This window comes from Rousettus aegyptiacus, unplaced genomic scaffold, assembly GCF_014176215.1.
Source record: "Rousettus aegyptiacus isolate mRouAeg1 unplaced genomic scaffold, mRouAeg1.p scaffold_m13_p_5, whole genome shotgun sequence".
Taxonomy (NCBI): domain Eukaryota; kingdom Metazoa; phylum Chordata; class Mammalia; order Chiroptera; family Pteropodidae; genus Rousettus; species Rousettus aegyptiacus.
In genome coordinates, this window is record NW_023416308.1 from 27,971,111 (window position 1) to 27,984,851 (window position 13,741).

Here is a 13,741-nt window from a genome sequence, read left to right on the forward strand (position 1 = left end):
GGTGTCCCCGGATCACGTGGGGAACCCGGCCCATCCCCCACCCCCGCCGCCTTTCCCTCTGGCCTTTTAAATCGGTTATTACACATTGTTACACAGAGATACGTTTGTAGTGGGGGCAGAAGGGGAGGAGAACAGGAGAAAGAAGAGGGAGGAGGGGACGGAGGGAGGAGGAGAGGAGGGGAGCGAGAAGAGGAAAGCGGGGAGAGAGGAGGAAGGAGAAGAAGGAGGGAGGGAGAGAGATGAGAGAGAGAGAGAGAGAGAGAGAGAGAGAGAGAGAGAGAGAGAGAGAGAGAGAGAGAGAGAGAGAGAGAGAGAGAGAGAGAGAAGCCTGGTGAAGGGAGTGACTGAGGGCTGGCGAGGAAGGGACAGGATGGTTTAGAAGCCTCTGTCCACAGGACCCACGAGGCTCTAGGCAGAGTCTGAGGCTGCAAGTAATGGCTGGGGCTGGAGAATCCCCTCAAGGGCCCTGAGTGCCCCCTGCCCCGCCTCTAAGGAACACCCCAGAAGTTAGAATCAGTAGGACTTGGAAGCTCCGATTGCAACAAGTAAGTTGTCTTCTTTTCCTCCTCTATTCCTCCCACAGCTCACCAGATCTGGAAGGCAGAATGCACTCTCAGTGCTCCCAGGGCTTCCAGCCCCCAGCTTTTACCAGGAACCAGCGTGTTTGGGAGTGGAGGGGACTGGGAAGGGTTTAGGGCGGGTCCAAAGTTCAGCCAGGAAATCCGAGATCTCCATAGCCCTGAGGGCTACCATGGGCTAGGGGAGTTTAGCCTTCTGAAGGCTGTTATGCTGTCAACATCTCTGCTCTGGTACAAGGGCAAGGATTCTTGCCCCCTACCCCCACTCCCCATGAAAAGCCCCACTTAGTAGTGTGACTGGCCAGGGCAGTGAGGAGAGGGGCATCACTCCCCTGGGAAGTGGCTCTGCTTTCAGATAGGGGTGTAGAGGGCTAGGGTGGGGCAGTGCATACTCCCTCAACCTTAGATCCTCAGCTTAATCTTGCTTTCTTTTAAGTGTTGCCAAATTGGATGCACGGCCTTGCCATTTGTGCCCTCTTGCTGCCCTGTTACTTCCTGCATGCCGCCTTATCTTTTTTTAAACATCTTTCAAACTGTTCAGAAAGGCCAGGGGTCAAGACTGCAAGGGCAGGGAAAGGCAATAGGGAAGGACGTGGCCATTATTCCCATTTTCTAAGCCAGGGATCTCCCTGGAGACCTGTTTGTGCCTCTGCTCAAACAGGGCTCTCCTCCTGGGGCCTTATGTAGTTCAGGCTCCCCAGATCAGCTTCCCCCAACCTTTTTGGCACCAGGGACCAGTGCTCCTATGAGAATCTATTGCCTGATGATCTGAGGTGGAGCTGAGGTGGTGATGTTAGTGCTGGAGAGCAGCTGCAAATACAGATGAAGCTTTGCTGGCTTGCCCACTGCACACCTCCTGCTATGTGGCCCAGTTCCTAACAGGCCATGGACGAGCACTGGTCTGCAGACCAGGCATTGAGGACCCCTGCCCCAGATTACATCTGGCCCTTAAAGGTCCAGGGCCTACCCCAAACTTCCAGTAAGGTAAGACCAGCTCAGCAACACCAGAAGATCAGTGGGCACACAATGTGTCAGACTGTACCAAGTGCTTTAACTCTCTTTTGGTCCCTTTAAAGGAACAGATATTATCATCCTCAGTCTGCAGATGAGAAATTGAAGTGTAGTGAGACTGTGTAACTTTTAGAGGTACACAGCTTACAAGTGAGATTCCCACCTGGGTCTCACTCCAAAATGAATCCTTTCATTTATTATTATTATTATTATTATTATTATTATTTTATCACTAAGCTAAGCATTATAGGGCTTTCTGTTTCACAGAACACTTTTCCATGTGGGAGAGAAGTAGTGAAAAGAAGCTAATATTTATGGAACCAAGTACTGAGCTGGACACATTCGTATGAGTTAATCTGTCCGCCAGTCCTGAGGGAGAGGTCATTCCATCCGCTTTGCAGATGACGCTGAAGCTTAGAGAGTTCTGGCCTTCCCAAATCCATACCTTCTCTCAAATTCAGGTGTAAATCCCATCAGCACACTGAATGAGGCCCTGGGGCTTTCTAGAAACTGGAGGAAGAACAGAGCAAAGCCAGAGATGTGGAATGGAGAAAGAAAAGGCCCTTGGTTGGGCTCTGACACAAAAAGCTTGGTCATCTTGACTGAGACCTTAAACTATTGGTCTGACCTGAGATGGCATCCCTATGCCTAGAGGTGTAAAGAAATTTCTTCCGTGGGGATACTCAAGCATGGGGTGCATACTTCTTGGCAATAATGTCAAGGACTTGTCACTTAATGACTGTTTACTATGTGACGTTAGGGATTTTATGTATGTGATGGGATCGTTTTTTAGTATTCTCATCCACTTCTTTGCCCACTACTCCTCCCTCTACCTCATCTCATCCCGACTCCAAACACTCTGTACCCAAACACTCTGAAACTTTCATAGAGCAGAAACTTATAACCTAAGGCTAGAAAAAAACGAGCATTCTTTTATCTTGAAGGAATTTGGGGCCGGATGGGGGGCAGTGCATTTAGCAAGTGTTTATTACTTGTCAGGCTCTGTTCATTAATTATGAGATCGATAACAAATTATTACAATAGCATAAATTATTAGAACAGAGCCAGGGCCTCCCTTGGAAGAGGAAAGATCACACAGAAAACTTGTCTGCATGTTCCGCAAATGCACAGTGCTCTGGACCCTCCCCAAACCATGATCTAGATTCACTCTCTAGCTCTCCAAAAGAAGGGGGATCACTCAGACATAGATTCTCCTATCCTCTCCAAAAGCCACTATACACTGCTGGCATTCCTCACAGGTGGCAGTTTCTTAATTAAGTAGCACACCTGCATCAAACAGGGAATGAATGAACACCATCCATCAAGCAGAGCAGCTGGAGGAAGAAGAGGAAATGTGAGCAGAGAAGGGGCTGTAGGAAGCTAGCTGCTTTCTCTGGCGATGAAGTCACATGGGTGCTCCTGAGTCTGCGGTCACATCCTGAGTGGTGCAGAGCTCTTCCTTCTGTGGGTCCAGCAGAAACGTCACTGTGACTCTGTCACAAACATTCTCTCTCAGCCTCGCTGCCCCTGGCAGACTGCGCAGCAAGGTCCCTTTGGGCCTGTCTGTAAGCGTCTGCCTGGGCTTCTTGTCCAGAAGCAGCTCTAGTCACCTGTGATGAAGTTAATCCCACAGCAGACAAGAGACAACTAGAGTACCCATTCTCCACTTTTCACTTGCTCTGAAAACAACCTGGTTTTCAATGCCTTCTGTGGTCAAAGCCACAAAGGGTGTACTGTGTATTTACATACTTAAAAACCATGTCTACTTCTGTTTTTTTGTTTTGAAATCGGTTCAACAATCATTTATTTGATCACCTGTCATGTAATTAGTTTTTGAAAATCTTGGAATATGAGCATTTGGGCAAGGTGGTGCTTTCCATTTAGGAGAATGTTAGCAAAGGCTCACATTTTCTGAGTAATAGTGATTGAATATTTAGGCTGTGGGGTGGGAGGATGATGGAGAGGAAGGACAGGGCACAGGAATCCATTTGGTATTTGGAAGGAGCCATTTTCACTGTGTCTGACAGGCCATTGAGAGCTGGCAGTGCTTCTAAGAGAGGGCCCATCATCAGATGTCTATTAAGACAGTTTCAGCCATGGAAGAATTTTTTTTTTATTATTTTTCCTAAAGACAAAATAAGAAGAATGGGAGTTCAAATGCAATGAATTATAGGGAGATTTTTGAAAAAATATGCATCCGAATCTAGTTCTCTAAGAGACTCATAGAGTGAATTTCTTTGGAATTATTTTAAAACGGAGGGGAATGCTTCCCCTTTCTGAGACCCTGGCTGCTGAGGGATAGAGTGGTGGCCCTGCCAGGGCAGCATAGCTTATCTAGTTCCTCCCACCTTGACATTCTGATAAATGAGCTATTCTAGTCAACAAAGCCCAGGCTGGCAGCAACCCTTGCCAATAGCCGTGTTAAGTTAAATGTCAGAGCCAAACCTTTAACACATGACCCTGGAGATCCTGGCTGGTACGTAAATGTTAAATTCCATTATCGTTCCAGACCAGAGTGGGCTGAGAGGCAAAGGTCAGGGATAATCTGATCAGTTTGGCAGGTGGCAACAGCACTTCCTGGTCACCAAAGGTTAACCCACATAGTGGCCAGAGGCTGGACTGAGGGTGAAAAGGGGAGTGGAGGGAGAGGGAGAAGAGGGATCATGACAAGCTTTCAGTCTTTCACTCCAATCTTCTGTGACTTGGTTGATTGGGGCTGGGCATGCTGCCCACTGCTACGCCTTCTCTCACACTTCAAGCTCCCTACCTTAAAACCAGGTAGTCCCTGGTGTTATCATTCTGCATTATTGCTTGCTGCTCATAAAGGAAAAGGGGGAAAAAAGCAAGAACAGAGAAGTGCTATCTGGGGACAAACCTGTACCTTGTGCTCAGAGTCTGCACCCCTCCCAGGATTGTGCTACTGAGCACTTGACGCTCAAAGCCTGGCCAGGAGGAAGATCATAAAAGCATCAGGGATGAGGTGCTGCCTCTGCTCCAGGAAGCTAGCCATCCATCAGGGATGATAGATCCCACAGGTGCCCAGGTCCCAGGGGCCCTTGCAAACAAAGGCAATGACAGTCAGCTAACATGGGGCAATAGCAGAGCAACCCCACTGGACGTCAGGGTATGCAGGCCTGAGTCCCAAGTCAAGTGCCCTCAGTCCCTTTGGAGAGTGCCCTTGATTGTATGAACTTAAAGTTACTCATATATTCCTTCAAAAATACGTATGGAGCTCATACCATAGGCCAGACCTTGTGTAGGAACTTGCAATAGAATATTGGGTCATAGACACACCTACTTGCCCTACCTTGGAGAGCTCTCCCCAGACTCCCTGGGGAAGGTAGGCGTGCCTGTAAATACTTTATACCATCAGGGTAAGTGCCACTAGACATACAAGACAGAGGGAGGGCCAGGGAGAACCAGGGAAGGCTTTCAAAGGAGGCTTGAAAAACAGGAAAGCTTGTGGGGATGGTGGAAGAGAGTAGGGAGTCCAAGAGACAGGCCTGGAGAGCTCAGCGTCCATGGCCCTGAGGGAGCCTGCCCTGATCATTTTCTTCATCAGTTTGTATTTCCCAATTTCTTCCCTTAAGTGTTCACACTCAGTCATATTTTATTTCTCCCCTTCTTTTCTTCTTCTCAGTTTGGCCCTTTTTTCCCTCCATTTTTATCTTTTTCTCTCACTCATTCTTTTAGCCATAAACACCCTTTAGTGATTCTTTAGTTCAATCCTTTTTCTACTGCATTTATTCTTTTATTTTATATTAAACTTTTCCTTTTGGCATATTTATAGGTTCACATATAGTTTAAGAAATAATGCGGAACTCTCCAATATTCTCTACCCAGTCTCCCTAGATGGTAACATCTTACAAAACTATGGTATAATATCAAAACTGTAGTTATCATATAAAAAGTTGACAATAAAACAAATTTCCCACAGAAAAAGAAACAATGAACAAGATGAAAAGACAGTCTAAAGAATGGGAAAAATATTTACAGACCCCACTGATAAGGAGTTAATATTCAAAATATGTAAAGAACTCATACAACTCAATAGCAAAAAATAAAAAAAGAATCCAATTAAAAATTAGGCAAAGGACTTGAACAGACATTTTTCCAAAGAAGAAATACGACTGGCCAACAGGTATATGAAAAGATGTCCAACATCACTAAGCATCAGGCAAATCATCAAAACCACAATGAGATATCACCTCACACCTGTTATAATAGCTGCTATCAAAAAGACAAAAGATAACAAATGCAAGGATGTGCCTTGTTAGTGGGAGTGTAAATTCGTGCACTCACTATGGAAGACAGTATGGAGGTTCCTCAAAGGAAACGAAAACGCTGTGTCGAAGAGATGTCTTCACTGCCCTGTTCACAGCAGCATTATTTTCAATAGCCTGGACAAGACATGGAAACAACCTAAGTGTCCATGGATGGATGGATGAAGAAGTGGTGGTACATATACATATTCTGATATATATGTATATATATTTATCTTTGTTAGCTCAAGAATATTATATAAAATAGAATCATACAGTCTAATTTTTTGGAATTGATTCTTTTTGCTCAGCATAATTCTCTGGAGATTCACTCAGGTTGGTGTATGTGGATGTGTGTGAATTGCTGTGTAGCATTCCACAGCGTGGATGTACCACAGTTTGTTTAACCATTCACCCTTCAAAGGATATTTGGGTTGTTTCCAGTTTGGAGCTCTTATGAATAAAGCTGCTATAAATATGTGTGTACTGTTTTATTTTGTTTTGTTTGCATAAACATAAGTTTTCATTTCTCTGGGATAAGTACCCAAGTGCAATCGATGGTTTATGTAGTAGTTACATGTTTAGCTTTTTAAAGAAACCGTCAGACTGCTTCTCATAGCAGCTATACCATTTTATATTCCCACTAGCAATGTTTGAGTGATCCAGTTTCTCCACGTCCTTACCAATATTTGGTGTTATCACTATTTTTAATCTTAGCCATTCTGGTAGATGTACAGTAATATCTCATTGTGGTTTTAATTTACATTTTCCTAACGGCTAGTGATCTCTTCAAGTGCTTATTTGCCCTCCATAGATTTTCTTAATGTCTTTTGCCCATTTTCTAATTGTATTGTTTAACCGTTGAATTTTGAAAGTTCTTTATATATTCTAGATACTAACCCTTATCAAATATGTAGTTTGCAAATATTTTCTACTACTCTAGCTTATATTTTCATCTTAACAGGCCTTTTGCAGAACAGATGTTTTTAATTTTGATGAGGTACAACTTACCAGTTTTTTTTTTTTTCCTTTTATGAATCAGATCTTGGGTGTCTAGTCTAAGAACTCTTTGCCTGTTATAGATCTCAAAGAGATTTTCCCATACTTTTTTCTAAAAGTTTTATAGTTGTATCTTTTATATTTAAGTCCATGATCCTCTCTAAGTTAATTTTTGTGTGAAGTCTGAGACTTGGGTCCAGATTCACTTTTTTTTTTTTTTTTGGCCTATGGATGTCCAATTGCTCTAGTACCATTTGTTGAAAAGACTTTCTTTACTGAATTCCTTTTGTACTTTTGTCAAAAATCAGTTGGGCGTATCTGTGAAGGTGTATTTCTGGGTCTTCTGTTCTGTTTCATTGATCTATGTGTCTGTCCCCCTGCCAGTAGTACCACTGTAGCTATATAATACATTTTTAAATTGACTGATTCTGTTCTTTTTATTCTTTTTTATAATTGTTTTACTTATTCTAGTTCCTTTGCCTTTCCATATAAATTTTAGAATAATTTTATCTATATCTACAAAATAATTGTGTGGGATTTCGATAGGAATTGCATTAAATCTGTATATCAATTTGGGGAGAAGTGACATCTTTACTGTATTACATCTTCCCATCCATAAACACAGTTTGCTTCTTCACTTATGTAGATATCCTTTAATTTTTTTCATCAGTATTTATAGTTGACAGCAGTTCTTTTTGATCTGCATAGACCGTGTGCCCTTGGGCATATCGTTTAGTTTCTCAGACCTTCATTTTACATTCTATAAAATGGGTGTAATAACGCCTACCTTGAAATGGCATGGAAAAGGGCAAATAAGATGGCCAATGAGATGTGTCTGTAAGATGTGTTCAATGACTCATTTCCCTTTGATTTTTTCACCTTTCTTTGCTTCTTCCCAGCTCACATGTTGATGCTCACATTCACTTTCACTTCTCTCACTGTCTTCTTTTCATCTATTGTTCTTTCATTCTCAATCCCTTATTCTAATTCTCTCCACTTTATGCTTCCCTTACCTCACTGGCTTTCATTCTCAATCCCTTATTCTAATTCTCTCCACTTTATGCTTCCCTTACCTCACTGGCTTTCATTCTCAATCCCTTATTCTAATTCTCTCCACTTTATGCTTCCCTTACCTCACTGGCTTTTCCTGCTTCATTCATTCTCCCACAGATTTGTCTTGTTGCTGTTTCTTGGGTCGTTTGGGGAATTTCTTTTCCTTCAGCTTGGAGTGTGACTCTAGAGCCAGTCAACCTGGGTTCAAATCCAGATCAACAACACAAGCAGTTTACTCACCATCCCTTGTCCCTCAGTTTCTTCATCCGTAAAATAGGAGAAACAGAACTTGTCTCATACCTTTTCTGAAATGATGAAATAAGTTAGTACATGTAAAGCATTTACAATACAACCTGGTATATGGTGAGCCCCCAATGGATTTTAGCTATAATTATTAGGATTTTACCTATTATGCCCTGTGTCTCTGGTCCTTTCTCACTGGCTCACTTACCTTCTATCATAACCTATCTTTTTTACTTGTATCTAAGTATTTTCGTATTCACATTATCTTGCTATCTTGATACTGTCTTGTCTGCACTATTCCCATATCATATTCCTAATCATCATTGATAAATTAGCACCAGCCCAGGAAATTCGTCCCTTGGGCTGCAGAGAGGAAACAAGTGGTTTTTCATTTTGATTTAATCATTAATCTCCTTTATTATTTAGTGCAGAACACATACTCACGGTGCAGAGTTACAACGAAGAGAATGTATTTTAACTGTGCTGCTTGCTTTCAAAGAGATAGCAGGCTTAAAAAGGAAAAAATACTAGATAGACAGACACAAATGTGGGGAAAATGTAAAATGAATTAATTTGATTTGCATGCCCTTTCATTCGTGATTTTTCATACATCTTCTACAGGGGCTTGGGGGAGTGACTCTGGACCATGGCCAGTAATCCATGGCTAAGTATTAAGATGAGTAGATGTAAGGACCTCGTCAGTGGCTCATGGCAGCTTGCCAAAGAGGAAAGTGAAATACCCCATCTTAGGCACATGAGAGCCAAACAAGTTGAGAACCTCGGTCACAAGCTTACAGCTTGTTCCATAGACACGCCGCTCAATAATTAGCTACATATGAAATGTTAAATTGCTTGATAGGCACTCACATGTGATTAAGCCTTTCAAATCTATATCCCATACCTTGAATTAGGCCTAATTTTGCCATTTTAAAAATTGCTGAACATATTTGGGCTCATTTAGATACACTCAAATGGGTCTTTTAAATACCATCAAAATGATATTTTTGTCCCTGTATTATTTTCTCCAAAGATTTGAACTCCACAAACAAATGCCAGTCTTGCCTGCTCCCATTTCCGACAAGAACTCTGTCTTCCTTTAGAAACTCTAAGTGAAACACCATTTAATCCTCCACTTTTATTGTTTTGTCTTTATTGTGAACTCCTAGCATTTTTGTTTCTTTAATGACAAAGTAAGCATGGGATTAATCCACAGCACTTCTAGTAGAGTACATTTTTCTCTCCAGATACCGTAAAATAATGCACCAGGTTCGATTACTTCCTTAGAATTGTGGTGGAAAATCCTCCATGGATGCAATCCAGTGAGCTGCCCATTATCTTCCCCTTATCGGGCTGCCCAAGGCCTGAAGGCTCCAGGCGCATCTTCTGGTGCCTCCTGTGGCACCGAGTGACCTGCTTCACAACTACCATTAAATCTCTCAGTGTTAACGTTACATAAAACTTCACATTCAGTGTTTCCATGTCTACAATGTCATCACGCTGGGACTTAATCAGTACTTATGTGTCCTGGGCAAGCCACAACTATCCAACTATAAAGTGGAACTAATGTTATAGAATTCTCAAGAGCCAATTCAAGAGTTCTGAAAGAACCCCACAGAGCTGCAAAGTACCATTATTATTCCATAGTGAGTCCATATAATGATAATACTGGTATTGTTTGATTCGTCATACTTACTCTTAACCTGTAACAATTCAGCTTAGGAGGCCAGGTGCATTATACTGGTATTTGGCTGGTAGGATCTTCCTGATAAAATGGCAGATATTTCATTGATACTATAATTCCTGTGAATATTTCATTTCTTACACAGAGATCCAGGGTAGAGACCTATGGAGAAATGTGTAATTCAGGGACAGGACAATCAGGGTTATAATCCGCTTACACTCTGTTTGGTTCTCTGTACTTTGATAGGCACTGAGTGGGGAGAGTGGGAGAGCATGGGCTCTGCAGTCAGGCCAGTGTCATTCAAAAGCCACGTTCTGCTGCTCACTAGCCATGTGAACTTGGGCCAGTTCCCCACCTTCTCTGAGTCTCGGTCTCCTTATCTGAGTTGTGGGTACATTGTACTCACTCCGCAGTGTGGCTGAGATGCTTAATGAGTTAATGTATGTAAGGCAGATAGTGCGGAGTAGCACACACAGAAATGTCACTTCCAGAGCTATTCTGCAAAGAAAAACAAGAAGTCAGCATAACTTGCTACAGGAAATATATTGAATATATGTTTAAAACAAAAGGAAACAGAGTGTAATGGACATAGGGAAAGTGGCACAGATGAACAAATGTTCCCTAAAGAGCTTGCTCTGTTCAGGATGTCTCTGAGTCAAAACTAGGGACTAGAGTCTCCCAGGAGTAACCCCAGTCCTGATCCACGTTGCCACCCTGACTTTGTTCTAAACTATAATACCATCCACACTGAGGACCAGATTCAAGAGCTTCTCTTGAAGGGACAGAGGCAGCCCTAGGATGGAGCCCCAGGATGCCTGAGGAGGAATGCCCCAGGGACAGTCATTCTGAGCAGTCTGATGCAGCAGGGCCCGCATCCCTTGAGCCTTCCTCGCCCGCCTTACCCAGCAGCTCCCTTGCAGAGGCCTTAGCGGCTCAGCAATCAACATGTTGTGCCTAGACATCTGGGTGATGAAATGTCCTGTCTGACACAGCCTGTTCTTCCATCCACATTGTCCTTGGCTCCACATTCCATCGAAAGCCCCTCCTGCTCCTGGCACACACTCCCCCTCACATAGCCAGGAGACACTTTTGCATTCCAGAGAGAGGGATGCCAAAATTCACTTTGCTATGGCAGACCGTGGCAGAATTCTTTTTTCTGGGCACTCAGCTTGAATCAGAACTAACAAGAGTGTGCATTCCCTGAGCCCTCATGAGCCCATGACAGTGAGAAGCATCCCAGGCATAAAAACCAACATACGTGGTCTACCTCCACTCCCCTCGCAGAGCTTCTCAGTCCTATCTTTCCAGGATGCCCTAATCATTGGTACTCAGCATCCATTTCATCTGAGCCAGAAACAACTCGGGCGGTGACCTAACTCACCCTCCTCTGGAGAGGGAGCTCCCTCTATCTTCTTTGAAGTATTTATAGTCAGAAATCTCTCCTCATTGAGAAGCACCTCCCCGAGCAGTGAAATGAAGGACTGCAGTGGTCACCCAAGGCTCTGTTCTCTGCAGCACATTTGCTAGGGGTGTGATTGAAGAAGGCAGCTAGGCAGGAGAAGCGCTGTAAGAACAAGGGGGTCATGGCAGCCACCTGTATGACAGAGGGGACTGGGGGGTGTTGGGGACAAGGCTGTGGTCGTAGAGACAGGGCTGATTAGGACCATGGGAACCAGGCTGGTGGGAACTGAAGGAGCAGCCCATTTGAGCCCTCTCTCTGCTGCAGTGCGAGTCCCAATTTGGCCTCTTGGTTTCCTTTGCACTGAGGACTGACAGGCTGTGTTCATGGCAGACCCATTAGTGCAAACAGGAAAGCTTTGAGGATTTATTGACATTACCATGACTCCTGACACCATGCTCAGCATAACACAAAGTACAATCCAACGTGTGCATGCGAGGAAAAACCTGTCTACGACTCAAGAGCCCAGAAGCATATAAATTGGCAGCTGACAGACTGAATCTGACTCACAGATATATTTTCTTCGGCTAGCTCAGTGTTTCAAAAATTGTTGAATTAGTTGGTAACATTAGAAAAGAAAATTATGTTTAAAAGTCTTCATTTCTAGCTTTTCTGGAAAAAGAAAGTGGAGGATCTTGCAGCACTAGCTCTACATTCTGACATGGCCAGAGCTTACTTAACTCAAGCTGAGTAGCAGTGGCCCCCGTTATGACTTCATGTGTGCTCAGCTCACCTCAGTCCCCACTACTCCCTATTGTGTCCCCAAACCCAGGGCATGTTTTGGTTGCATTTACTATGGGTCTATATAATTTGTTTTCTTAAAATAAAGATACTTACATGTTTTAAAATCTTTTCCTCTATCGAAGATGTGAAAATGAAGGTGTAAGAAGACCTCACATTTGAATAAAAATAAGAAAAATATAGTATCTCATCAATAAGCATTTGCAGTGTGTCTGTGTTGAAAGAAGTAGCAGCTCCATTCATTGACCCCATTCATCTCTCTTAGTAGGCAGCAGAGTTTGGCACCAACCCCATAGATTCTGGTTACTACAGCATACACACCCTACTCAGCTAAAATATTCATGAGTGACAAGGTATTTGCCCCCACTCCTGGCAGAGGCAGACATACCTTAGATGGAGGAAAATCCAGCCGTGAGTTGTTACAAGTGAAATTGGTGGCCGCTAGTTGGTGGTCTCTGCCTTGTAAGGAGCCATACTGTTGAGAGACATTTCTGAGAGTGAATAAGGCACTCGGTGATTACTCCAGAACCACAGATATTAGCTGGGACATGTGGAAACCCTGTGTACTTGGAGCAATTAGGGACCTGTGGAAGCAAATATTGCTGTAGTTGGAAAGTCAAGGAGCAGCTGTAAGCATGAATGGGGGAGGAGGCGGGGTAGCTCTGGAAGAGAGCAGGCGGGTGAGCGCAGGATACAGCCCCAGCAGGAAGAAAGGGGAGATGGCCCTAGCTCTGCTGGCACAACAGGCACAGAGCAGTAAATCTTAAACCGGTTTCCTAACACAGATCAGGATGTGTCATCTGTGGCTCCTGGGCCATGCTTTTTGGAGCCTGAACCCCACTGAAGCTCAGAACCACTGATAACCTGGTCAAACCCAAGGGGCAAGGAGAAGCAACCTCAGATGCAGCGGTGGCTGCTTTTAGAGGCTTTAGAGTTAGACATACCTGGTCCTGACACTTAAAACTGAGTGGCCTTAAGCAAATCACTCTGCTTTTGTGATCTGTAAATGAGGTACTAAGATGGACCTAATAGATTCGTTCGCATATTTAATGAGAGTGCCTAAAAAGCGCCCAACACAGATAGACATGGCACATAATGGGTGTTCCCTACACGAGCTACTAGTATGGGGGGGAGGGGCTACTCCCCAGTTTCTCACCCTTCTTCACTAAGGCTTCCCTGGCTCTCTCACCCACCGTGGCCAAGCACACTTGAGAAATGCACCTTGGCGCCTCTGTTGCACTGATGGTTGCCTTTGTGTTACTGGCCACAACAAATGAGCTTCTCTAAGGCAGAAAATATTGCTGTGGTCCCTAGTCTAGGCCGTCTGTCAGAATCACCTGGGGTCAGGTTCTCTGGGTTGGAACATAGGCCTCAGCATGGCATCCAGCTTCCGGCTGACTACACTATGCATCCAGGGTGGGGACTGGACTGAGGACCAGAAGCACCCTCATCACTTGGAGCTCTTTGAAAAAAATGCTGACTCTAGTGTTGATGTAAGAAACACCCAAATCTGTAGAGAAAATTTTATGAGTTTATTTGAACCAAACTGATGAAAATTGCTGGGAAGCAAAATCTCGATGGATTGAGAAAATATTCTGGAGAATGGCAGTTTTGCAGCTTATTTTATACATTATAACCATAAGGAGGGTTACATGAAATCCATTGGTGGTTGATTAAGGGGGCAGGAGAAAGCGACAGGGGGGAATCTCTGGGA

General features: G+C 43.8%; 1 protein-coding gene across 3 annotated transcripts in view; it reads left to right on the forward strand.

Annotated features, from left to right (window-relative positions):
• The first annotated feature begins 277 nt into the window (after nucleotides 1-277).
• KCNJ5 (potassium inwardly rectifying channel subfamily J member 5) overlaps nucleotides 278-13,741 on the forward strand; it is a 29,212-nt gene continuing 15,748 nt past the window's right edge. For 2 of the 3 annotated variants that reach the window (XM_036221295.1, XM_036221296.1), the window contains exon 1: nucleotides 409-545. The gene's annotated coding sequence lies outside the window, so the exon portion shown is untranslated. Of the gene's footprint in view, nucleotides 546-13,741 lie in introns of all 3 variants that reach the window. The other variant, XM_016139152.2, reaches the window with a different exon arrangement.